This window comes from Tachyglossus aculeatus, chromosome 1, assembly GCF_015852505.1.
Source record: "Tachyglossus aculeatus isolate mTacAcu1 chromosome 1, mTacAcu1.pri, whole genome shotgun sequence".
Classification (NCBI taxonomy): Eukaryota; Metazoa; Chordata; class Mammalia; order Monotremata; family Tachyglossidae; genus Tachyglossus; species Tachyglossus aculeatus.
The window spans coordinates 101,877,593-101,902,407 of record NC_052066.1 but is presented as its reverse complement, the minus strand read 5'-3'; the positions used below and the strand labels follow the sequence as shown (position 1 = coordinate 101,902,407).

The window sequence follows — 24,815 nt, the reverse complement described above, 5'->3', positions numbered from 1 at the left end:
TTGACACCTGTCCACATGTTTTGTTTCGCTGTCTGTGTCCCCCTTCTAGACTGTGAGCCTGTTGTTGGGTAGGGACCGTCTCTATATGTTGCCGACTTGTACTTACCAAGCGCTTAGTACAGTGCTCTGCACACAGTAAGCGCTCAATAAATACAAATGAATGAATGAATGAATGACTCCAAAGCCCGTGCTCTTTCCACTGAGCCATGCTGATTCTCTTAGTAGCTCGTCAAAAGGTGGAGCTTAATCCACTGTGTTTAAAAGCAGTCTTTTTTCATGGAAGTCATGGCTATGACAGGGTATGACAGGCTATTCTGGGAAGAGTCCTTCCATATTTGTCCAGAGAAGCAGTGTGGCCTAGTGCATCAAGCATGAGCCTGGGATTCAGAAGGACCTGTGTTCTAATCCTGGCTCCTCCACTCATCCGCTATATGATTTGGGGCAAGTCACTTAACTTCTCTGAGCCTGTTACCTCATCTGTAAAAAGGGGACTAAGATTGTGTGCTCTTTGTGGAACGTGGACTATGTCCAACCTGATTACCTTGCATCTATCCCAGTACTTAGACCAATGCTTGGGGTATAGTATGCTCTTAACAAATACCTTAAAAAAGTAGATGTTCCTGTGGAATATGCCCTCTGGAATACCTGCCCTTGCCTGCTTATGCCTGCACTGATGCTTCTGACGTTTTTTGATTCTGATCACTCAATAAATACACTTGAGCGATTGATTTACTATTCATTCATTCATTCAATCGTATTTATTGAGCTCTTACTGTGTGCAGAGCACTGTACTAAGCACTTGGGAAGTATAAGTTGGCAACATATAGAGATGGTCCCTACCCAACAACGGGCTCACAGTTGTGGGTAGGGTACCAGTACCCCAGTCATAAGATCAAATAATGATAATAATAATTACAACAATAATAATAGTAATAAACTGTGATATTTGATGTTTTTACTATGCTTTAAACACTGTACTAAGTAGATTGCAGTAGATACAAGATAACCAGATTGGACACAGTCCCTGTCCCACATGGGACTCCATTTAAATAGTAGAGGAGACTTATCTGTGCCTCAGTTACCTCAACTGTAAAATGGGGATTTAGACTGTGAGCCCCATGTGGGACATGGACTGTGTCCAACCTAATTACCTTGTATCTACTTCCACACTTAGAATAGTGCCTGGCACATAATAAGCGCTTAACAAATACTGTTAAAAATTTCCACAACCTGTGCCCTCTATCCCTACCACTTGTCAATCAATCAATCAATCAATCGAATTTATTGAGCACTTACAGTGTGCAGAGCACTGTACTAAGTGCTGGGGAAGTGCAAGTTGGCAACATATAGAGATGGTCCCTACCCAACAGTGGGCTCACAGTCTAGAAGGGGGAGACAGAGAACAAAACAAAGCATATTACCAAATTAAAATAAATAGAATAGATATGTACAAGTAAAATAAATAAATCAATAGAGTAATAAGTATGTACAAACATATATACATATATACAGGTGCTGTGGGGAAGGGAAGGAGGTAAGGCGGGGGGGATGGATGGGGGACGAGGGGGAGAGGAAGGAGGGGGCTCAGTCTGGGAAGGCCTCCTGGAGGAGGTGAACTCTCAGTAGGGCCTTGAAGGGAGGAAGAGGGCTAGCTTGGTGGATGTGCGGAGGGAGGGCATTCCAGGCCCGGGGGATGACGTGGGCCAGGAGTCGACGGCGGGACAGGCGAGATCAAGGCACGGTGAGATTAGCGGCAGAGGAGCGGAGGGTGCGGGCTGGGCTGTAGAAGGAGAGAAGGGAGGTGAGGTAGGAGGGGGCGAGGTGGTGGACAGCCTTGAAGCCCAGGGTGAGGACTTGGCCTCCACACCACTGGGCACAAGAGTCTGGGTGAGAGAGAGTGGACTTTGAGCTCGTTGTGGGCAGGGAATGTCACTGTTTATTGTTGTATTGTACTTTCCCAAGTGCTTAGTACAGTGCTTTGCACACAGTAAGTGCTTAATAAATGGGATTGAATGAATGAATGAATAAACGAATGAATGAATGAATGATTGACTCTGCAAAGCCCATCATCACTACTACACAGTGACCCCTGGCCCAGATCCATCCCCTGGCCTGGAATGCCCTCCCTCCACACATCCACCAAGCTACCTCTCTTCCTCCCTTCAAAGCCCTACTGAGAGCTCACCTCCTCCAGGAGGCCTTCCCACCCATCACACCGCATGGACCTCACTGCTCCCAGAAGGCTCCTCTCCTCAGAGCGCCAGAGAGGCCCGCCATAGACGCCCGGGACTCTGTTCCCGAGAGGCCTGTCCGGCCACCATCACACCGCGTGGCCCCCGTTGCTCCAGGAATGATCCTCTCCTCTTAGAGCCGCCATAGACGCCCCCTGCTTCCAACCCCCCCACCCCCCAACACACACACACTTAGGCGACCTTCCTTATAGTGCCCCCCAACCCCCCTTTCCGGTCCGGTCCTGACTGACTCTCCCCCCACCGCCACCCCGGGAAAAAGGCCCTTGTTATCACCAAGTTACATTAACGACAACCTCATTCGCACCTACTCAGCCCTCCTGTTCCACCATCGACCCCCGGGCCTGGAATGGCCTCCCTCTGCCCATCCGCCAAGCTAGCTCTCTTCCTCCCTTCAAGGCCCTACTGAGAGCTCACCTCCTCCAGGAGGCCTTCCCAGACTAAGCCCCTTCCTTCCTCTCCCCCTCGTCCCCCCGTCCATCCCCGTCTTACCTCCTTCCCTTCCCCACAGCACCTGTATATATGTATATATGTTTGTACATATTTATTACTCTATTTATTTATTTATTTTACTTGTATCTATCTATTCTATTTATTTTATTTTGTTAGTATGTTTGGTTTTGTTCTCTGTCTCCCCCTTCTAGACTGTGAGCCCACTGTTGGGTAGGGACTGTCTCTATATGTTGCCAGTTTGTACTTCCCAAGCGCTTAGTACAGTGCTCTGCACACAGTAAGCGCTCAATAAATATGATTGATTGATTGATTGATTCCCAAACTGAGCCCCCTTTTTCCTCTCCTCTTCCTCATCCCCCCCCGGCACTACCTTCTTCCACTCCCCACAGCATTTGTATATATTTGTAGAGATTTATTATTCTATTTATTTTACTTGTACATATTTACTATTCTACTTATTTTGTTACTGATGTGCATATAGCTATAATTCTATTTATTCTGATGGTATTGACACCTATCTACATGTTTTGTTTTGTTGTCTGTCTCCCTCTTCTAGACTGTGAACCTATTGTTGGGTAGGGACCCTCTCTATATGTTGCCGACTTGTACTTCCCAAGTGTTTAGTACAGTGCTCTGCACATATTAAGCACTCAATAAATATGATTGAATGAATGAATGAATGAATATCCTTCCAGTAGCAGGATGTGTTCTTGAGTTGTTTCCTCAGTATCAGTCAGCTGAGAAGTGGCATTTACTGATGAGGCAAGACAAGGTATAAGAATATGAACAGGAGTGTTGTCGGCTGATGGCGGGGAGAATAACAAATGCTAAGGGGATGCAAAACTAAGTACATAGGAGGCAGAGAAGGGAAAATCAGTAAGAAAAATGTGAGGTTAGTCAGGCAAGAGTTTTCTGAGGACATGTAATTTTAGGATTCCCTTCTCAGGGTCGCACCTGGAGATTTTCCAGTACTCTACCAGTCATGACTACTGGAGGGAGAGTCAAGCAGAGGCCTGTCCATTCCATTGCTAGCTTGGTCAGTGGCTAGCGAGTGGAAGGCAATCTGCTACAATTCAAAATTCCCCTGTGCTGGGCAGCAGCAGCATGGGAGAGAGTCGAGGGCAGAGACTCATTTACTGCACGGAAGGAGGCAATGGTAAACCACTTCCATATTCTTTTTACCAAGAAAACTTTATGGATATGCTACCAGAATGATTTCAGATGGAAGTGGGGCATTCTGGGAGAGACGTGTCTATGGCATCGGACACAACTGAAAGCGTAAGACAACAACAACAATTTTAGGATTGCTTTGAAGGTAGTAAGTGTGGTCACAGCATGGGTAGAGCAGAGGCTTCAGAGTCAGAAGGACCTGAGTTCTAATCCTGGCTCCTCCACATGTCTACTGTGTGACCCTAAACAAGTCATCATCATCATCAATCGTATTTATTTAGCGCTTACTGTGTGCAGAGCACTGTACTAAGTGCCTGGGAAGTACAAATTGGCAACATATAGAGACAGTCCCTACCCAACAGTGGGCTCACAGTCTGAAAGGGGGAGACAAAACCAAACATACTACAAAATAAAATAGAATAGATATGTACAAGTAAAATAAATAAATAAATAAATAGAGTAATAAATATGTACAAACATATATACATATATACAAGTGCTGTGGGGAAGGGAAGGAGGTAAGATGTGGGGGATGGAGAGGGGGACGAGGGGGAGAGGAAGGAAGGAGCTCAGTCATTTCACTTCTCTGATCTTCAGTTACCTCATCTGTAAAATGGGGATGGGGATGAAGACTATGAGCCCCACGTGGGACATGGACTGTGTCCAATCTGATTAAGTTGTATTTACCCCAGTGCTTAGAACAGTGTTTGGCATATAGTAAGTGCTTTACAAGTAATTCCATTACTAGAAATAGTATAGCAACAAATATAATAGTATTATAATTACTATTATTATTATCTGTTGGACATGAAGGGGAAGGGAATTTCTGGCGAGAGGGAGGACAGGAGCACGGGGTCGGTGGTTCACACAGTAAGCACTCAATAAATATGATTGAATGAGATAGATGAGCTCGAGGCACAGAGAGCTGATTGGTGTTAGAGGAGCCAAGAATGCAGGATGGGTTGCGGTAAGAGAGGGGCGAGGTAAAGAAGGATGTGGGTCCCATGTGGGACATGAACTGTGTCCAACCTATTTAATGATAATGGTGATAGTTAGTAATAATAACAATAATAATAATGATGGCATTTGTTAAGTTCTCACTACATGCTAGGCACTGTACGAGGTGCTAAGGTGGATACAGGCTAATCAGGTTGGACACAGTCCCGGTCCCACTTTTGGTCCCACAGTCTCAATCCCCATTTTATAGGTGAGGTAACTGAGGCCCAGAGAAATGAAGTGACTTGCCCATGGTCACACAGCAGAGAAGTGGTGGAGCCGTGATTAGAACCCTTGACCTTCTGACTCCTAGGCCTTCCCGGGATCTACCCCAGAGATTAGTACAGTGCCAGCACATAATAAACATTTAACAAATACCATAAAAAAGTGGCAGAGCCAGAATTATTTATTCATGCATACTTATTAAATGCTTACTGTGTGCAGAGCACTGTACTAAGCGCTTGGGAAAGTACAATATATCAATAAATCCCTGACCACAGCGAGCTCACAGGTCTAGAGAGGGGTAGACAGACATCAATACAAATAGACATCAACATAAATAAGTAAAATGACAGATATATTCAGAAGTGTTGTGGGGAGGGGAGAGTGGGGAAGAGCAAAGGGAGTGAGTCAGGCAAACTCAGAAGGGAGTGGGAGATGAGGATAAGTGGGGCTTAATCTGGGAAGGCCTCTAGGAGGAGATGTGCCTTCTAGTCCCATGTTCTTTTAATCAGTGACATGAGAGCCAAAAATAAAGAGGAAAGAAAAGGTTTGGGGGAACCAACAAAGTTATTAACCAACTCACACTGCAGGATTGGGCAGAATACGAGATCCTGAATACGAATACGAATACGAATACGAGATCCTTCTCCAGCCCACCCTGCACCCTCCGCTCCTCTGCCGCTAATCTCCTCACCATACCTCGTTCTCGCCTGTCCCGCCATCGACCCCCGGCCCACGTCATCCCCCGGGCCTGGAATGCCCTTCCTCTGCCCATCCGCCAAGATAGCTCTCTTCCTCCCTTCAAGGCCCTACTGAGAGCTCACCTCCTCCAGGAGGCCTTCCCAGACTGAGCCCCTTCCTTCCTCTCCCCCTCACACCCCTCTCCACCCCCCCATCTTACCTCCTTCCCTTCCCCACAGCACCTGTATATATGTATATATGTTTGTACATATTTGTTACTCTATTTATTTATTTATTTATTTTACTTGTACATATCTATTCTATTTATTTTATTTTGTTAGTATGTTTGGTTTTGTTCTCTGTCTCCCCCTTTTAGACTGTGAGCCCACTGTTGGGTAGGGACTGTCTCTATATGTTGCCAACTTGTACTTCCCAAGCGCTTAGTACAGTGCTCTGCACACAGTAAGCGCTCAATAAATACGATTGATGATGATGATGAACTGAATGAGGAAAGAGTTCACAAGCACGTTGTCTGCCAGACAAATAGCAGGGCTGACATCAGAATACAGGGATTCTTGGGCAATGAATGTGGTATCGAAACCATCAGTTGTTTACCCAAAGCAATTCCTGCAGAAGTTAGGGGCAGCATGGTCCTAGTGGAAATTGATCAATCAATCAATCCATCAGTGGTATTTACTGAACATTTACTGTGGGCAGCGTACTACACTAAACACCTGGGAAAGTAAAACTGATCAGAGTTGGAAACAGCATGGAACTGGGATTCAAGAGAACTGGGATCTAGTCCCCTCTCTGCCACTGCTGGTGACCTGGACAAGTCACTTAAACTCTCTGTACATCAGTTCAGTAAAATAATAATGATAATAATAACAATGATGATGGTATTTGTTTAGCGCTTACTTTGTGCCAAGCACTGTTCTAAGTGCTGGGGTAGATACAAGGAAATCAGGTTGTCCCACTTGGCGTTCACAGTCATAATCTCCATTTTACAGATGAGGTATCTGAGGCACTGAGAAGTTAAGTGACTTGCCCAAAGTCATACAGCTGACAAGTGGCGGAGCCAGGATTAGAACCCATGTCCTCTGACTCCCAAGCCCGTGCTCTTTCCACTGAGCCACGCAAAAATTGAGACACAATAAAACTGTGAGATTCATGTAGGACAGGGCCTGTGTTCAAACTGATTCTAGCACAGTGCTCCGCACACAGAAAGAGCTTAATGTGTACCATAATTTGAGAGCAGCTTCTGGTCAAAACCAGACAGTGCACTTTCAGAGGGAAAAAATCTCTAAAAATGCCCTAGTCCCAAGCAGCCTCAACCATCCCGACTATGAAAATGCTTTAGGAACTCCAAAAGCAAGGAAGAGAAGTGGCAGAGCCACAGAAGAACAGGTGTAGAGTTGCTGGGGCCTCAAACCACTGTATGGCAACTCATTTCAAGCTCCAGATCAATATGGAAGAGAGGGCTGCCGGAGGAAATATCTCCAGAGAACGGGAGCCTTGGGTGTGCTAGTCAGCTCTCCAGTGATATCTCCAAATCAGAGTTAATCCTCTCCACTGGTCTTCTTTCCCCTTTCCATACATTTTGCTCACTTCAACTCCCAACAATCTTGGATATTTTCTCTAATAGTCCATCTAGACAAGCAGGGCTATAAAGGAACTGTTTTAATTTCCCTATTTAACTCTCCTTTCCATTCTAACCAGTGCCATTTTCATGTAAGTTGGACTTCGGAGCCCTGTAGACCACACATTTCCTCCCAAGAAATTCTGCCGTCTGCATTCTGAACATGTAGAAAGTGAGCATAATAGAATGAGGGTTGCTTTTATTCTTACATTCCATTTGGAAAATACCGAATGTGCCTTTGATTTCAAAGCTTTCTTCCTTGCTGGAAGTCCTGTTAGATTCCATCTTTTATCCCTAGGTGAATGCATCTAGTCTGGATGAGTGCAATTCCCTTTTGACTAGCCCTTCAGCCATTTCAATTATAAGACTTTAGTTAATGCGGAGTTATTACCCATTTGAAATGTTCATCTCCTACTTCCTATTACTTATTGTTGAATACATTCCATGAATAGAAAATCTTCGTTTAGCACTTAGACTGGGCCAGACGTCATGGAATCTCAGGTGCATTACCTTTTCCTCCTGGAAGCAGAGAAAGGGATTGGATAAAATTCAGCAGATGGCATGTGGCAGAGGAGAATCCGGGACCTTATTTCTACACATTAAAGCCCGACGTTAATGCCTAATATAGTGCCAGGCACTCAGTGGGTGCTTAATGAATGTTAATTTATGATGATGATGCTTTCTTTTGAGCTGTAATGTTTATTTCCAGTATTCACACTTCACATGCGTCTGTCTCTACTTTGCATAAGAAATCATGGGGCTATATTGTTGCTCATCAGACCTATGTGATATTTCCCATTCAGAGCATCAGAGACTATTTTAAAGTAGTCTGCCAAGTGAAGTTGGAAGGTCACCTTGGAGAGGAACTAAATGTTGAATTGGCTAAAGATTAGAGATGGAGCAAAGAGTGTATCATCTTTTACTCCTAATTAATAGACCTGACAAAGGTAGTAGCAGTAATAATAGTTGAAGTAGGAGTAGTAGTAGCAGCATATACTGAGAGCCCTCTTGGTGGTGCACTGTACTAGCTACTTGGGAAATACAGAAAAATAAAGTGACCTGTTCCCTGTCCCTGTCCCCTGCTTGTTCAAGCTCTCATCCTATCCCATCTGGACTGCTGTATCAGCCTCCTCTCCGATCTCCCATCCTCTTGTCTCTCCCCACTTCAATCCATACTTCACGCCGCTGCTTGGACTGTCTTTGTCCAGAAATGCTCTGGGCATGTTACTCCCCTCTTCAAAAATCTCCAGTGGCTACTAATCAACCTATGCATCAGGCAGAAACTCCTCACCCTGGGCTTCAAGGCTGTCCATCACCTTGCCCCCTCCTACCTCACCTCCCTTCTCTCCTTCTACAGCCCAGCCCGCACCCTCTGCTCCTCTGCCGCTAATCTCCTCACTGTGCCTCGTTCTCATCTGCCCCGCCGTCGACCCCCGGCCCACGTCATCCCCCGGGCCTGGAATGCCCTCCCTCTGCCCCTCCACCAAGCTAGCTCTCTTCCTCCCTTCAAGGCCTTACTGAGAGCTCACCTCCTCCAGGAGGCCTTCCCAGACTGAGCTCCCTCCTTCCTCTCCCCCCTCCTCCCCCTCTCCATCCCCCCGCCTTACCTCCTTCCCTTCCCCACAGCACCTGTATATATGTATATATGTTTGTACGTATTTATTACTCTATTTATTTATTTTACTTGTACATATCTATTCTATTTATTTTATTTTGTTAATATGTTTTGTTTTGTTCTCTGTCTCCCCCTTCTAGACTGTGAGCCCACTGTTGGGTAGGGACCGTCTCTATGTGTTGCCAACTTGTACTTCCGAAGTGCTTAGTACAGTGCTCTGCACACAGTAAGCACTCAATAAATATGATTGACTGATTGATTACAATGTTCTTATAGTCTAATAGGGCACATGTGTGGCTCAGTGGAAAGAGCACGGGCTTTGGAGTCAGAGATCATGGGTTCAAATCCAGGTTCTGCCAACTGTCAGCTGTGTGACTTTGGGCAAGTCACTTAATTTCTCTGTGCCTCAGTTACCTCATCTGTAAAAAGGTGGATTAAGACTGTGAGTCTTCCATGGGACAACCTGATCACCTTGTAACCTCCCCAGTGCTTAGAGCAGTGCTTTGCACATAATAAGCACTTAATAAATCCCATCATTATTATAAAGATGGATTTCAACTATAAGTGGTCAGTTTTTTTTTAGTGAGCACACATATAGACATGAGTGCTGAGGAATGTAAATAAATTCAGAAATGCTAGAGTTGGTTAAGGAAATTTTATGGCTCGGGGCTACTGTACAAAGATGGAACCCTCTGCAATTGTAGGAGAACTTGTGGGTTTGGCCCTAAAGCAGAAGGAAGTGCCAAACCGGCAGGGTGGCAAAGCCATCTCTCTCAAGATTTTCAGGTGCTGTTGGAGCTAGACACTGGGGCATGTCATTGTAGTAATAATGATAATGACAATACTGGTTTTTGTTAAGTTTATAAACTAGAAGGGAATTCTGCACCCTGAAGAAATACCTATTCTGGACTGCTGGGGTTTTTCTGTTTATAATAATAATAATAATAATAATAATAATAATAATAATAATAATAATAATAATATTTGTTAAATGCTTACTACATGCCAAGCACTGTTCTAAGTGCTGGATAGATACAAGATAATCAGGTTGTCCCACGTGGGGTTCACAGTCTTAATCCCCCTTTTACAGATGAGGTAAATGAGGCACAGAGAAGTCAAGTGGCTTGCCCAAGGTCACATAGCTGATAAGTGGCAGAGCCGAGATTAGAACCCATGACCTCTGACTCCCAAGCCCGTGCTCTTTCCACTAAGCCACACTGCTCCTCAACAACACTGTTGTTGTTGTTGCTGTTTTCACAAAGATGTGTTTTAAAGCCAGATGTGTGAAAAAGATAAAAAGTAATAATCATTATGGTATTTACAAAACATGTACTAAGGACCAAACCCTGGGCTAAGATAATCAGATCGGAACACAATAAGAGACTCTTTAAGGCCAAATCCACAAATAATCCTGACTTTCAAATAGGAAACACAGGCCATCCAACACGCAAATAATCTTCGATATGGCAGCTGAAGCTATTAATTGAGACAGACTCTCACTATCCAGGAAGTAATCTGTAAAGAATTCCATCCACCCTATTAGCAGATCTAATCAGATTGTTGCCAATTTGTACTTCCCAAGCGCTTAGTACAGTGCTCTGCACATAGTAAGCGCTCAATAAATACGATTGATGATGATGATGATGATCTTATCAGCCAGTCAATTTTTCAGTGGCATTTATGGAGTGCTTACTGTGTGCAGAGCATGGTAGTAAGCCCTTGGGAAAGTATGACCTGAGTTGGTAGTCACATACACTGCCCATAAGGAGCTTACAGTCTATAGGAGAAGCTCACACCTACATTCCCTCATCCACTGACACCTTCATTTATTAAACAAAAACTGGTCTTCTCCGGTAGCAAGCCCCAGTAATCAATCGATAGATAAATCTATCAATCAGCAGTATTTATTGAGGCTTAGTGTGTGCAGGGCTCTGTACAAAGTGCTTGGAAGAGTACAATATAACAGTTGGTAGGCACAATCACTACCCTCAGCCAGCACTTCCCCTCATGGTTAGAGGTTTCACAAAATGGTGTGTCCTCAGTCATTTTGCTAGTTTGGTATTTCTTTTCTTTTTCTCCCCAAGTCACTAAGAGGGAGCCATCTGCTGGAGGATTATTTTCATATTTTCCCATTTTCAGCACCCAGATCAGCTCAAAGGGAAAGTGGACCTCTTTCTAAATCATCAGCATCATCATCATCATCATCGTCATCATTATCGTCAGTGGTATCCAGCTTGGCTCAGTGGAAAGAGACAGGCTTTGGAGTCAGAGGTCATGGGCTCAAATCCTGGCTCTGCCCATTATCAGCTGTGTGACTTTGGACAAGTCACTTCACTTCTCCGTGCCTCAGTTACCTCATCTGTAAAATGGAGATGAAGACTGTGAGCCCCCAGTGGGACAACCTGATCACCTTATAACCTCCCCAGTGCTTAGAACAGTACTTTGCACAAAGGGAGTGCTTAATAAATGCCATTATTATTATTATTGAGTGCTTACTATGTGCAGAGCACTGTACTGAGTACTTAGGAGAGTACAATACAACAGACTCAGCAGATGTATTCCCTGCCCACAATGAGCTTACAGTTCACAGAGGGAGGTAGGCGTTAATATAAATAAATAATTGATAAGGTTTGATTTACAGATATGTACATAAATGCTGTGGGGTTGAAGCTGGGGTGAATAGTAAATGTCAAAGGTCACAGATCCAAGTGCATAGACAACAAAGAAGGGAGAGGGAGCTGGGTAAAAGAGGGCTTAACTGGGGAAGGCCTCCCTGAGGAGACCTGACCTTAATAATCATCATTTTGCTTCCAGTTTTGTGGTCACCAGCTTTGTTCAAAATTTAATGGTCATGGATGTATATCTTCACAAAGGTGAATACAATTGCATTTTGCTTCCCAATTCCTGATCCCAGTGAACAGAGCAGGACAGTGGCTCTTTCTGTCCCATAATGACAGGTACATCATCATCTGATGCAGTTGTTCTATTCCTCTCTATGCTTTTATTGTGCTTTTCCCAGATAATAAATGTATCTCTTGATTTCCTTTGTTACAGACTGTAAATGAAACTTCATGAAACCGTCTTGGAAATCATGTAGTGAAACAAGAGTTAGGAACATTTTTTTTTTCCCCATCATCATTGTTGCCCTCAGTTGAATAAATGTACATTTCTTGCTGACTGCAAAGAAACCCATTAAAAAGCTGTTTTCAGCTAAAAGGTTTCAACACATAGGGAATTATATCCCCAGCTTTCTCTTTCTTTCTATTTTTTTCCTCAGCACGAGCAGACGTGGTTGTAATAGCCAAATCAGAGAACATTGATTCGAATGATCTGTAATCAGCAGCACTGTTGTCCATGGATTTTGTAAAGTTTTGGAATCCTGAGAAGCCAAACCTAGATAAAGTAGCCCTGCTTTCAATTTCCGTGCAATTTTCAAAATAATAATATCTGATTAAATGATACAATTTTGTAAAAAATAAAGTAAGGACTATATATCAATAGATGTAGCATTAACAGAATGTCTGACACATCTGAATACTGTTTAGAGGGGATTCAAGAGCAAACATTTAAGTTCATAAGAATAATTATCCAACCCAGCTAATGAAATATTAAGAAAGGCAGGTATCCTTTACCCTGGTGAAGACAGGTATTACCTCCATGTGAATTAACATCTCTGTTTGAAAGAAAGCTTGACTTGGTACTATCTTTTCAAATTTACCCTGTTCTTGGCAGTACTTGATATTTATTATTGTATATATAGTAAATAAGGTTATATAATATATAATAATAAAGTTAAATATAATCTCATATGAAAAATAGAATAGAAAGACTCTTGCATGTAGGTAAGCATAACAGGAATCCAATTTAAAGGAGTATTCCTTTATAGGAAGTTGGGGTGTGGTGGGGAAGCAGGAACACCAAATTCATTAATTCATTCTATCGTATTTATTGAGTGCTTACTGTGTGCAGAGCACTGTACTAAGTGCTTGGGAAGTACAAGTCGGCAACATATAGATCCAATCCCAACACTATGTAGATAACAACCATATTTGCAGTGGGGCAAATTTAGTCTTGATTTGGACAAAGGTGTTCCTAATCCACAATTATAGCCATTGTAAAAAGTGCTGGTCCCAGGCAGCTAGAAAACAGGAGCTAAGATTCCACAGATAGGGTGTCTTCCTTTAAAGAACATGTTCTGGAGTCTAGGATTCAGTCAACAGACTGATAGATGCTTCCCCCAAGGTGCTCTTGGCAACACTCCTCATACCTCTGTCACTCTAGTCTTCCTAAAGGAGGTGAACATGATCAATCGATGACATTTTTTGAGCACCAAACTAAAGGGACATGGACAAATACATCATACCCTCAGTAAAAACAAAGTCTTGTAGGGAGCTATGACTAGAAGAGCAGAATTTCTCCTAGAGATTCAGAGTTCTCAGCAATGGCTACTCCAGCTACTAGCTTTTTTGAGGTCCTCTGAGACTTCATGCTGCAGATGTTGTTCTCATTCCTGCTGGGGTAGTGGGAAGCAGGATGGGATGGTGTCACCTCGATTAGGTGACACTGTGGATCCAAGATTTCTGGTTAGGCTGCACTAGACTTCAAGATCCCTGTGGGCACCTGGTAGCCTGAAACAGGATGGTTTAAATCCTAAGAAATAAGTCTGTCTGAAATGCAGAATACTTCAGATGTAAGTGATTGATTTATACCAATACAGTGTGGGAAGAATTTGTTCCCCTATAAGCTTTATGATTGAAGAGCCATCGTAGTATTGTTGCAGTATAGAAATGCAAACTCCTACTCTACTCTGTTCTCTTGTACTCTCTCAAATGCAGTCCTCTGCACACAGTAAGCATTCAGTAAACACCACTGATTGGTAATTATTTCAGGTTAGGTTTGCCTCATGCATAGTGTCTCAAGATGATCCTGGTGAAATATGCATCAGGCCCCTTGCTGACCCAGGCCACACATGGAGATCCCTGTAAATAACCGTTAATTTTTTTCAATGCCCCATACCAACTGATTTCACCATGGATCCTGCTATTCTTTATTTTTTTTTCCGTAATGGATGGGACCCTCAGGGTGACAACAGTTCTTCAAAAACTCTTCTCTATGTGGCTTTCAGACAAATTGTATCAGAATGTGATTTCAATAGCTCCTGGCCAACATCAGTGTTGGCCTTGTAGTAGTAGCAATAGTAGTAGTAGTAGTAGTAATAGTAGTAGCAGTAGTAGTAGTAGTAGTAGTAGTAGTAGTAGTAGTAGTAGCTCCTCCTCCCCCTCCCATCCTCTTACGGTGGGGGTTCCCCAAGGTTCAGTGCTTGGTCCCCTTCTGTTCTCAATATACACTCACTCCCTTGGTGACCTCATTCGCTCCCACGGCTTCAACTATCATCTCTACGCTGATGACACCCAGATCTACATCTCTGCCCCTGCTCTCTCCCCCTCCCTCCAGGCTCGCATCTCCTCCTGCCTTCAGGACATCTCCATCTGGATGTCCGCCCGCCACCTAAAGCTCAACATGTCGAAGACTGAGCTCCTTGTCTTCCCTCCCAAACCTTGTCCTCTCCCTGACTTTCCCATCTCTGTTGACGGCACTACCATCCTTCCCGTCTCACAAGCCCGCAACCTTGGTGTCATCCTCGACTCCGCTCTCTCATTCACCCCTCACATCCAAGCCGTCACCAAAACCTGCCGGTCTCCGCTCCGCAACATTGCCAAGATCCGCCCTTTCCTCTCCATCCAAACCGCTACCCTGCTCATTCAAGCTCTCATCCTATCCCGTCTGGACTACTGCACTAGCCTTCTCTCTGATCTCCCATCCTCGTGTCTCTCTCCACTTCAATCCATACTTCATGCTGCTGCCTGGATTATCTTTGTCCAGAAACGCTCTGGACATATTACTCCCCTCCTCAAAAACCTCCAATGGCTACCGATCAATCTGCGCATCAGGCAGAAACTCCTCACCCTGGGCTTCAAGGCTCTCCATCACCTCGCCCCCTCCTACCTCACCTCCCTTCTCTCCTTCTACTGCCCAGCCCGCACCCTCCGCTCCTCCACCACTAATCTCCTCACTGTACCTCGCTCTCACCTGTCCCGCCGTCGACCCCCGGCCCACGTCATCCCCCGGGCCTGGAATGCCCTCCCTCTGCCCATCCGCCAAGCTAGCTCTCTTCCTCCCTTCAAGGCCCTGCTGAGAGCTCACCTCCTCCAGGAGGCCTTCCCAGACTGAGCCCCTTCCTTCCTCTCCCCCTCGTCCCCCTCTCCATCCCCCCGTCTTACCTCCTTCCCTTCCCCACAGCACCTGTATATATGTATATATGGTTGTACATATTTATTACTCTGTTTATTTATTTATTTATTTATTTTACTTGTACATTTCTATCCTACTTATTTTATTTTGTTGGTATGTTTGGTTCTGTTCTCTGTCTCCCCCTTTTAGACTGTGAGCCCACTGTTGGGTAGGGACTGTCTCTATGTGATGCCAATTTGTACTTCCCAAGCGCTTAGTACAGTGCTCTGCACATAGTAAGCGCTCAATAAATACGATTGATTGATTGATTGATGGATAGTAGTAGTAGTAGTAGTAGTAGTAGTAGCGGTAATAGTAGTAATAGTAGTATTTTTATGCACTTACTGTATACAGAACATTGTATTAATTGCTGGATAAAATACAGAGATGGGAATTAGACTTGGTCCCTGCCCTTTGAAGGGCTCACAATATGAAAATTGAAAGGGGGAGAGGTAACCGGTGGCAGAAACATAGAAGAGATAACAATAATTGTGGTATTTGTTATGCCTTACTATGTGTCAGGCACTGAACTAAATGCTGGTGTGGATACAAGCAAATCAGGTTAGACACAGTCCCTGCCCTACATGGGGCTCACAGTCTCAATGCCCATTTTACAGTGAGGTAACTGAAGCCCAGAGAAATGAAGTGACTTGCCCAAGGTCACACAGCAGACAAGTGGCAGGGCCGGGATTAGAACCCATGACCTTTGACTCCCAGGCATGTGCGCTATTCACTACACCATGCTGCTTCTCCATGATGAAACTAAACACTGAGACAACATAAAGGCAAAAACAAATCTCAGTAGGAAAATATTGCTAGGGGAGCAGAATTTCAGGTTCCTCAGAATTGAGAGTCCACAATCATAACTGCAGCCATGGTGATTGCCACAGCCGTAGCTGCCATGGCCTTTCCGAGGTTTTGTAGGGGCAGCACCAGGTCGAAGCTGCTTTTCTCTGTCCTAGTGGGATGGTAGAAGAATGGTTTGGATGGAGGTTCTGCGGTGATATGGAGGAGAACTGGTGTAAGCATGGCTGTCAGATAAAGGAGGATGTCAAGGTACTGAGAACCATGACAGGGAGGAGGCAGGTATCCAGAGAAATCATGTGGCCATCGGGTGGGGAGATCCAAGATATTAACAGCAGCCAAAGCCTTGGAATTGTACTGAGGAGGCAGAAGACATCGAGAAGATGTCTGATGGAGATATCTGTTAGAAGTGAGCTTTCAGTTTTGGCATAAACAGGAGTTTGCATTTCTATACTGCAATAATAGCATGATGGCTCTTCAATCGGAAAGCTTACAGGGGAAAGAATTCTTCCCACACTGTATTGGTATCAATCAATCCCTTAATCAATCAATCAATCAAACCTCTGAAGAACTCTCCATTTCAGACAGACTTATTTCTTAGGATTTAAACCATCCTGTCTCAGGCTACCTGGTGTCTTCTCAGTGGCTCGAACGAACTGTCTCTAGCTTGAGGCATTAGGTTGAAGAGGTAAATTCACAGTAGGAAAATTGGCAGAGGCTAATTTAGTTTGAGAGCTACCTTGCTCTAGCCAGACGGTTATCTTTTTCAGGTTAGTCAAAGTGCTGACCACATGTAATTTCTCTGGAAAAACAACATCAGAATAAGGTTAGTAGCTTTTGTTTGTATGGAGATTAGTGACGGGCTGACATGAAATGGTTCAGAAATTCAGTTCCGTTTAGGTAGGCATAATTGCTTATCTAAACCCCAGGGGTCAAGGAAATTTGGTTTTCTGTATTTCCAGTTCCAGCTGGAACCAGGAAATGCAGAGGTGTGAAAAATAAAATGTAAGTGAATAAAAAAGGTAGGCATTTTTTTAAAATGGTTGAAAAATAGAGATTTATGTTCTAGGTCATCCTAAATTTATCCACTCTGGCTCTCTACTAAAGTTTTGCAAAAATGGATACCAACACGATAAGGCTACTACTTTTTACATCATTTTACACTGTTCAATTGCTTCATGGTTGCACATACACTCTGTTCGCTAGTCGGACTTATGGAATTACTGGATTGTGACCGAATCCCAAAGCAGCTGCTCTAGGATGAGCTGAAAGGGAACACACACTTTACTTGAGCTAGGAGGGCAGAAAAAGCATTTTAAAATCCCAGCAAAGTCCAGTCTCAAACAGCATGGTAAGGTACTGGGCCGTTAGAAAACTCCAGCAGCAGACAGGGCAGGAAGATAGGGGTTTTCTGCATGGAAAGCCTCCAGTTATCAGTAACAGATCAGTGGGCACAAAAATCAAAGTACTTAAAGTATAAGTGAGCTTTATTTGGAAGGTTTTAGAACTGCGCAAATCCTTATGCAATCGTTCCAGAACAGGGGAGGCTCTTTGACAAGAAACAGAAAACATCTCAGTAACTCTGAGGAATGAAAGGAGTAAAGAAGGCAATGGATATGTTGAAAAAAATTATCCTCTCACAACAAAAATTCCACTGTTCTTTCCCCTACCTAGGATATGGAGTCACACTCTGGATAAATTCATTTGCTCTATACTTTAAATTCAAAACTTTAAAATGCTGGGCTCATAGCAGCTAGATCAATAAAGGACAAAGTCCCTTTCTATTCTCCATCTACAGCCACTCACTTGGAGAATACATTCACTCCCATGGCTTCATCCACCACCTCTTTGTGGATGATTCCCAATTCTGCATCTCCATCCCTCTCACTCTCCTCTACAGTCTCATATTTCCTTCTGACTTCAGGACAGCTCTACTTGGATGCCCCACTGACATTTTAAACTTAACATGTCCAAAACAGACCTTCTCATCTTCCCATCTAACTGCTGACTCTCCCATCACTGTAGACAAAACCACAATCCTCCCTGTCTCACAAGCCCATAACCTTGGCATTATCCTTGACTCATCCCTCACACTCAAGCCACATACTTGATGTGTCAACAAATCCTGCCTATTCAACCTTCACAACATTGCTAAAACCCCCCCTTCTCTCTCCATCCATACTGTTACCACATTAATCCAGGCATATATCTTACCCCACCATTATTGCTGCATCAGCCTCCTTGCTGACCTCCATGCCTCCTGTCTCTCCCCACTTCAGCCCATACTTCACTCTGCTGCCCAGGTCATTTGTCTACAAAAACATTCAGTCCATGTTTCCCCCACTCTTCAAATCCCCACTCTTCAAGAACCTTCAGTGATTGCCCATTCACCTCCACATCAAACAGAAACTCCTTATCATATGCTTTAAAGCACTCAAGCTCCTTGCCCTCTCCAACCTTACCTCCTTGATTTACTCCTCCATCTGAGACCACACACTTTGCTCCGCTAATGCTAACCTACTGGTTTTACCTCTATCTCATCTACCTTGCTGTTTACCCCTCGTCCATATCATACCTCTGGCCTGGATGCCCTCCTCATCACTTCTGGCAGATGATCACTGTCCCCACCTTTAAAGACTTATTAAAAGCACATCTCCTCCAAGCAGGCTTTCCCAACTAAGCTCTCATTTCCTCTTTTCCCCCTCACTCGTGTGTCATCTTTGCATTTGGATTTGCATCCTTCGGTCACCCCTCCCTCAGCCCAGCAGCACTTAAGTACATATTCATAATTGATTCATTTATATTGATGTCTGTCTCTCCCTCTAGACTGTTAGCTCCTTGTGGGCAGGGAATGTGTCTACCAACTCTGGTATATTGCATTTTCCAAGCACTTAGTACAGTGCTGTACATGCAGTAAGCACTCAATAAATATGATTGACTGATTGATTTCAAGAGGATGAGTAGAGTTCGCCCCTTTAGTTCTAGAGGATGCAGCTGTACACCCCAACTGTTATATTGTACTCTCCCAACTGCTTAGTAAAATGTTCTGCATACAGTAAGAACTCAATAAATACTATTGATTAATTGATGTCTGGCTTCTGAAGATGGATTTCTGCTCTTCATTAATAGCTTAATCAATCAATTGTATTTTCAATCAATCATATTTATTGAGCACTTACTGTGTGCAGAGGATTGTACTAAATGCTTGGGAGAGTACAATACTGTGTTGTATACAATACCAATACAATACATTGTGTTGGTAGACATATTCCAGCACTTAGAACAGTGCCCAGTGCTTAGAACAGTGCTTGGCACATAGTAAGTGCTAAACAAATGCCATAATTATTATTATTCCCTGCCCACAATGAGCTACAGTCTAGACAGGGATATAGACAGCTTCAAGCACACACATAGTTAGGAGCACAGTATACAATCAGTTGTTGGGTAGGGACCATCTCTATATGTTGCCGACTTGTACTTCCCAAGTACTTAGTACAGTGCTCTGCACACAGTAAGTGCTCAATAAATACGATTGAATGAATGAATGAATCACCTTTGAATATTAACAGTAACTCTGTAGGAAGTGTAGGAATTTTTCTGTAGTGTAACTATGGCATGCAATCCCTCTGCTGGGTCCCCTGGGGGAATTCAATAAATAGCATATTTCCAAAATTGCCTTCACCACATAATTGCCTCACCTGATAGTTGAGGAAGAAATGCAGTGTTTTTCGTATCATATTTGTAACCGATAATAGTCATTTGCTGAGGAAGAAGGAGGAACAGTGAGAATGGGACAAAGCAGGTGGGCATACTGAATCATTAGGACAGCCTTGGGCCAGAGTAAGAGAAGCAGAAGGGTGACATATCATAGCAGAGCTTGGGGAAGTTAATTAATTAAGTTAATAATAATGATGGTATTTGTTAAGCACTTACTATGTGCCAAGCACTGTTCTAAGCACTGGGGTAGATACAAGGTAATCAGGGTGTCCCACGTGGGTTCACAGTTTTATGCCCTATGTTACAGATGGAGGTAAGTGAGGCACAGAGTAGTTAAGTGACTTGCCCCAGGTCACACAGCTGACAGGTGGCCATCAATAATAATAATGATGGTATTTGTTAAGTACTTATTATGTGCCAGATGCTAGTGCTCTGCATACAGTAACCGCTCAATAGATATGATTGAATGAATGAATATAAGCTAACCGGGTTGGACACAGTCCTTGTCCCATGTGGGGTTCACAGTCTCAATCCCTATTTTACAGATGAGGTAACTGAGACACAGAGAAGTGAAATGACTTGCCCAAGGTCACACAGCAGACGAGTGGCAGATCTGGGATTAGAACCCAGGACCTCATAATAATAATAATAATAATAATAATAATAATAATAATAATAATAATAATGATGTTGGTATTTGTTATCATCATCATCATCATCATCAATCACATTTATTGAGCGCTTACTATGTGCAGAGCACTGTACTAAGCGCTTGGGAAGTACAAATTGTGAACATATAGAGACAGTCCCTACCCAACAGTGGGCTCACAGTCTAAAAGGGGGAGACAGAGAACAAAACCAAACATACTAACAAAATAAAATAAATAGAATAGATATGTACAAGTAAAATAAATAAATAAATAAATAGAGTAATAAATATGTACAAACATATATACATATATACAGGTGCTGTGGGGAAGGGAAGGAGGTAAGATGGGGGGGATGGAGAGGGGGACGAGGGGGAGAGGAAGGAAGGGGCTCTATGTGCCAAGCACTGTTCTAAGCTCTGGGATAGATATAAGGTTATTAGGTTGCCCTACTTGGGGCTCACAGTCGTGATCCCCCATTTTACAGACGAGGTAACTGCAGCACAGAGAAGTTAAGTGACTTCCCCAAAGTCACACAGCTGACAAGTGGTGCAGCCGGGATTAGAACCCATGACCTCTGACTCCCATGCTTATGCTCTATCCATTACATTATGCTGCTTGCTTTTGTATGCAACCCTTGGGAAAGCTTGATATAAGTACCTTCCTCTTTTTTAACCTCTCTCTTCCTTTTCCCCTCCTTTCCTTTTTTTCACATTTTCCTCCCTCTCTTGTTTATAGCCTTAAATCCCTATTATATAGACCCTTCCCTGTTTCAGGGTTGAAAAAGGGTGCAAAATTGAGGCAATTTTTTTTGATGGCATTTATTAAGCACTTGTGTGCAAAGCACTGTTATAAGCGCTGTAATTATGTGAATAAAAATGATATTTGATGCAGTTGCTACTGCTACCAATGATCATGATGGTGACTGATAATTGATTTACAAGGTGTGACCAGTCGTTAGATCTAGGGATCTGACTTTCACTCTTGGTATGAGCCAGGATTGAACAGACCAGCCATGCCTGTTCAGAATACAAATTTCTACATTCCTCCACCCGTGTTCACAGTATCAGAGATGCAAGAGCATACACAAAAGGACAGCATTGCTAATACTCCACCCATTGGATCTCTAAATAATAATAACGGTAATTTTGGTATTTTTAAAGGTCTTACTATGTGCCAGGCATTGTACTAAGTGGCGGGGTGAATACAAGCAAATCGGGTTCAGTACAGCCTCTGTCTCATGGGGTTCACAGTCTCAATCCCCATTTTATAGATGAGGTAACTGAGGCACAGAGAAGTGAAGTGACTTGCCCAAGGTCACACAGCAGACAAGTGGCAGAGCTGGGATTAGAACCCATGACCCTCTGACTCCCGGGCATATGCTCTAACAACTTCATCTAAAGTCACTCGTAGTCCTCAATACATAAATAATAATAATAATGATGGCATTTGTTAAGCACTTACTATGTGTGAAGCACTGTTCTAAGCGCTGGTGGGGATACAAGGTGATCAGTTTGTCCCTTGTGGGGCTCACAGTCTTAATCCCCATTTTACAGATGAGGTAACTGAGGCTCAGAGGAGTTAAATGACTTGCCCAAGATCACACAGCAGACATATGGCAAAGCTGGGATCCGGCTCTGCCACTTTTCAACTGTGTGACCTTGGCCAAGTCACGTCACTTCTCAGTGCCTCAGTTCCTTCCTCTCCAAAATGACAATTCAACATCTCTTCTCCCTTCTTCTTAAAACTGTTAGCCTGATGTGGGGCCTTATTATCTTGTATCTATCCCAGCACTTAGTATAGTGTTTGGCATATAATAAATGCTTACCAAATACCGCAGTAATTATTATTATTATTGTTAATTGCAGAAGCAGATTAAACACCAAACACCAGGTCCTTAAAGGATACATCTATAGGTCAGTTATGTGCATGCCAGCCCCAAGAGGGACATCTACCTCTATTCTAAGTCAACAGCAGGAGATGAGTACATTCTTAGTGGGTTCCCCATGACATTGTCAATATCAGTCATCACAGAGTGGGCATCCCACACTCTGGGTAGGGGTGAATTCAGACTTCTCATCCGGCTACCATGAGCTGTCTGCTGGGCATCGACTTTTACAGGGTAGTAGGCCCACCTAGGTTCTTCACTTGAGTGACCCATTCTTGGCTAATCAGTGTAGGCGAGGTTGAATACCATCCTTCTGGGGACCCTCTCCCTCATTATCAGCAATACTAGTCAGAGATTATCCCTCTAAGAGTTTCCAGTACTTTACCAGTCTCGACTATGGGAGGGAGAGTCAAGCTGAGGCCTACCCATTCCATTCCTAGTTTAGGCAGTGGCTAACAAGCAGTGTGCTAAGAGAAGCAGCGTGGCTCAGTGGAAAGAGCAGGGGCTTGGGAGCCAGAGGCCATGGGTTCTAATCCCGGCTCTGCCACTTGTCAGCTCTGTGACTCTGGGCAAATCACTTGACTTCTCTGGGCCTCAGTTACCTCATCTGTAAAGTGGGGATTAAAACTGTGATCCCCAGGTGGGACAACGTGTATGCCCCCTTAGCACTTAGAACAGTGCTTCACATACAGTAAGCGCTTAACAAATACCATTATTATTAACAAGTAGAAGGCAATCTGCTACAAGTCAAAATCCAGCTGTACTGGGCAGCAGTGGCTTGGGAGAGAGTCAAGTTTACTGCACAGAAGGAGGCAATGGTAAATCACTTGAGTATTTTTCCAAGAAAACTCTACGGATACACTACAGATCAACTGTAGATGGAATTGGGGTGTTCTGGGAGAGATGTGTCCATGGCATTGCTTTGGGCCAGAGGTGACTCAACAGCAAAAGACAAGCCAGAGATTTCATCCTCCCTCAGCTGACAGTGACTGTGGTGACACATCACTTTCCATTTTCTGGGGACCTCACATTTGCTGTCAGCAGTTCACCACTCCCTTTCCCTCCTGGGGCCCTCCACTAACTATCAGCAATACCAGTTGAAGGTTGCTGCCCCATTCTGCCGATGGCATCAATGATTGTAAGGTGCTCCCCTCGGGCTAATGGCAGCTTGGCTTATAAAATGATGTTGATCTGGTCAAGCCTGGCCCATCACATAAAATGGTGTAGATTCATCAATCAGTGGTATCTCCCTCAAGTGACCACAAATCATCCCAGACCATTGAACACCTCCCGGATCAGAGACCTGCCCGAGAACACAGGTCTCTCCACCGAGAGGTTACAAACCGGCGTGGACCATCAACCATTACCTGGAACACTGATATCTCTCTGCCGAGAGGGCACAAACTGAAGCAGACCATAAACAATGCCCAGGACAAAGACCTGTCCAAGGACACTGAGATCTCTTCACCAAGAGGAAACAAGCCCGTGTAAAACATAGATCATCGCTCCGGACAAAGATCTGCCCCAGAAACCTGAATCTCTCCACTGAGAGGCCACAAACAGCATGGACCATCAAACAACTCAGGACAGAGACCTGCCCAAGGAAGGGCACTGAGATCTCTCTGGCCGAGTGGCCTCAGCTGGTCAGGAACTGTGTCTGATCGGCATATATTGTTTCTACCCCAGCACTTGTAGCAGTGCTTGAAAAACAGAAAATGGGTTAACAAATACCATAATTACTACTACCTCAAGAAGAGCTCTTCAGCTGGCCCTTTGGAAAGAGCACTGCTTTGGGAATCAGGGGACTTGAGTTCCACTCCTGGGTTTGCCTGTCTAGGTTATGACAGCAATGGTGAAGGTTTCTGACTAAAGAACCCATCCAAAGTATCATGGTACGTAGGCAAGAATCATGAAAAATTTCTGGTGAAAGGGAAAAATACCTCGTTCGGCTCTCAAGGCTTCTTCTGATCCATGGCACTACGATGGCATGGCACTGGTAGGTGCTACATTGTTGGGGAGGATGTTACCACAGCTGCTCAAGTCCAAAATTTCAGCCACAACCACTGATTCCTTGTTTCCTTCCATGACCCATCTAGCTGAGGGAACTTGTTTGGATGAAAGAACTAAAATGAGCTAGAAATGAGGAATTTTAATCTTATTCCAGGGGTAGCTATTTGCAGGATGGGCATATGTTTTACATTATCTGTAAAATCTCCTACTCTTAAAAGATGAGATCCTAAATTGCTCCACTGCTCCAGCCCACTATCCTTGGTGACATCAATATTTGAAGGATTCTGAGCCTTCATCATGACTGTGCAAGTCGCTCAACTTCTTGGTGCCTCAGTTTCCTCATCTATAATATAGGGGATCAATACCCATTTTCCCTCCTACTTAAACTGTGAGGCTAATGAGGAATAGGAACTATGACTGACCTGATTGTTTT

The 24,815-nt window shown here is 43.9% G+C and overlaps 1 non-coding gene across 1 annotated transcript; it reads left to right on the top strand.

Moving 5' to 3' along the window:
• Positions 1-3,638: 3,638 nt before the first annotated feature.
• Positions 3,639-3,776, top strand: LOC119938361. The gene has a single exon (XR_005454409.1). It is a non-coding gene; the product is annotated as a small nucleolar RNA SNORA7 (small nucleolar RNA).
• The last annotated feature ends 21,039 nt before the right edge of the window (positions 3,777-24,815 follow it).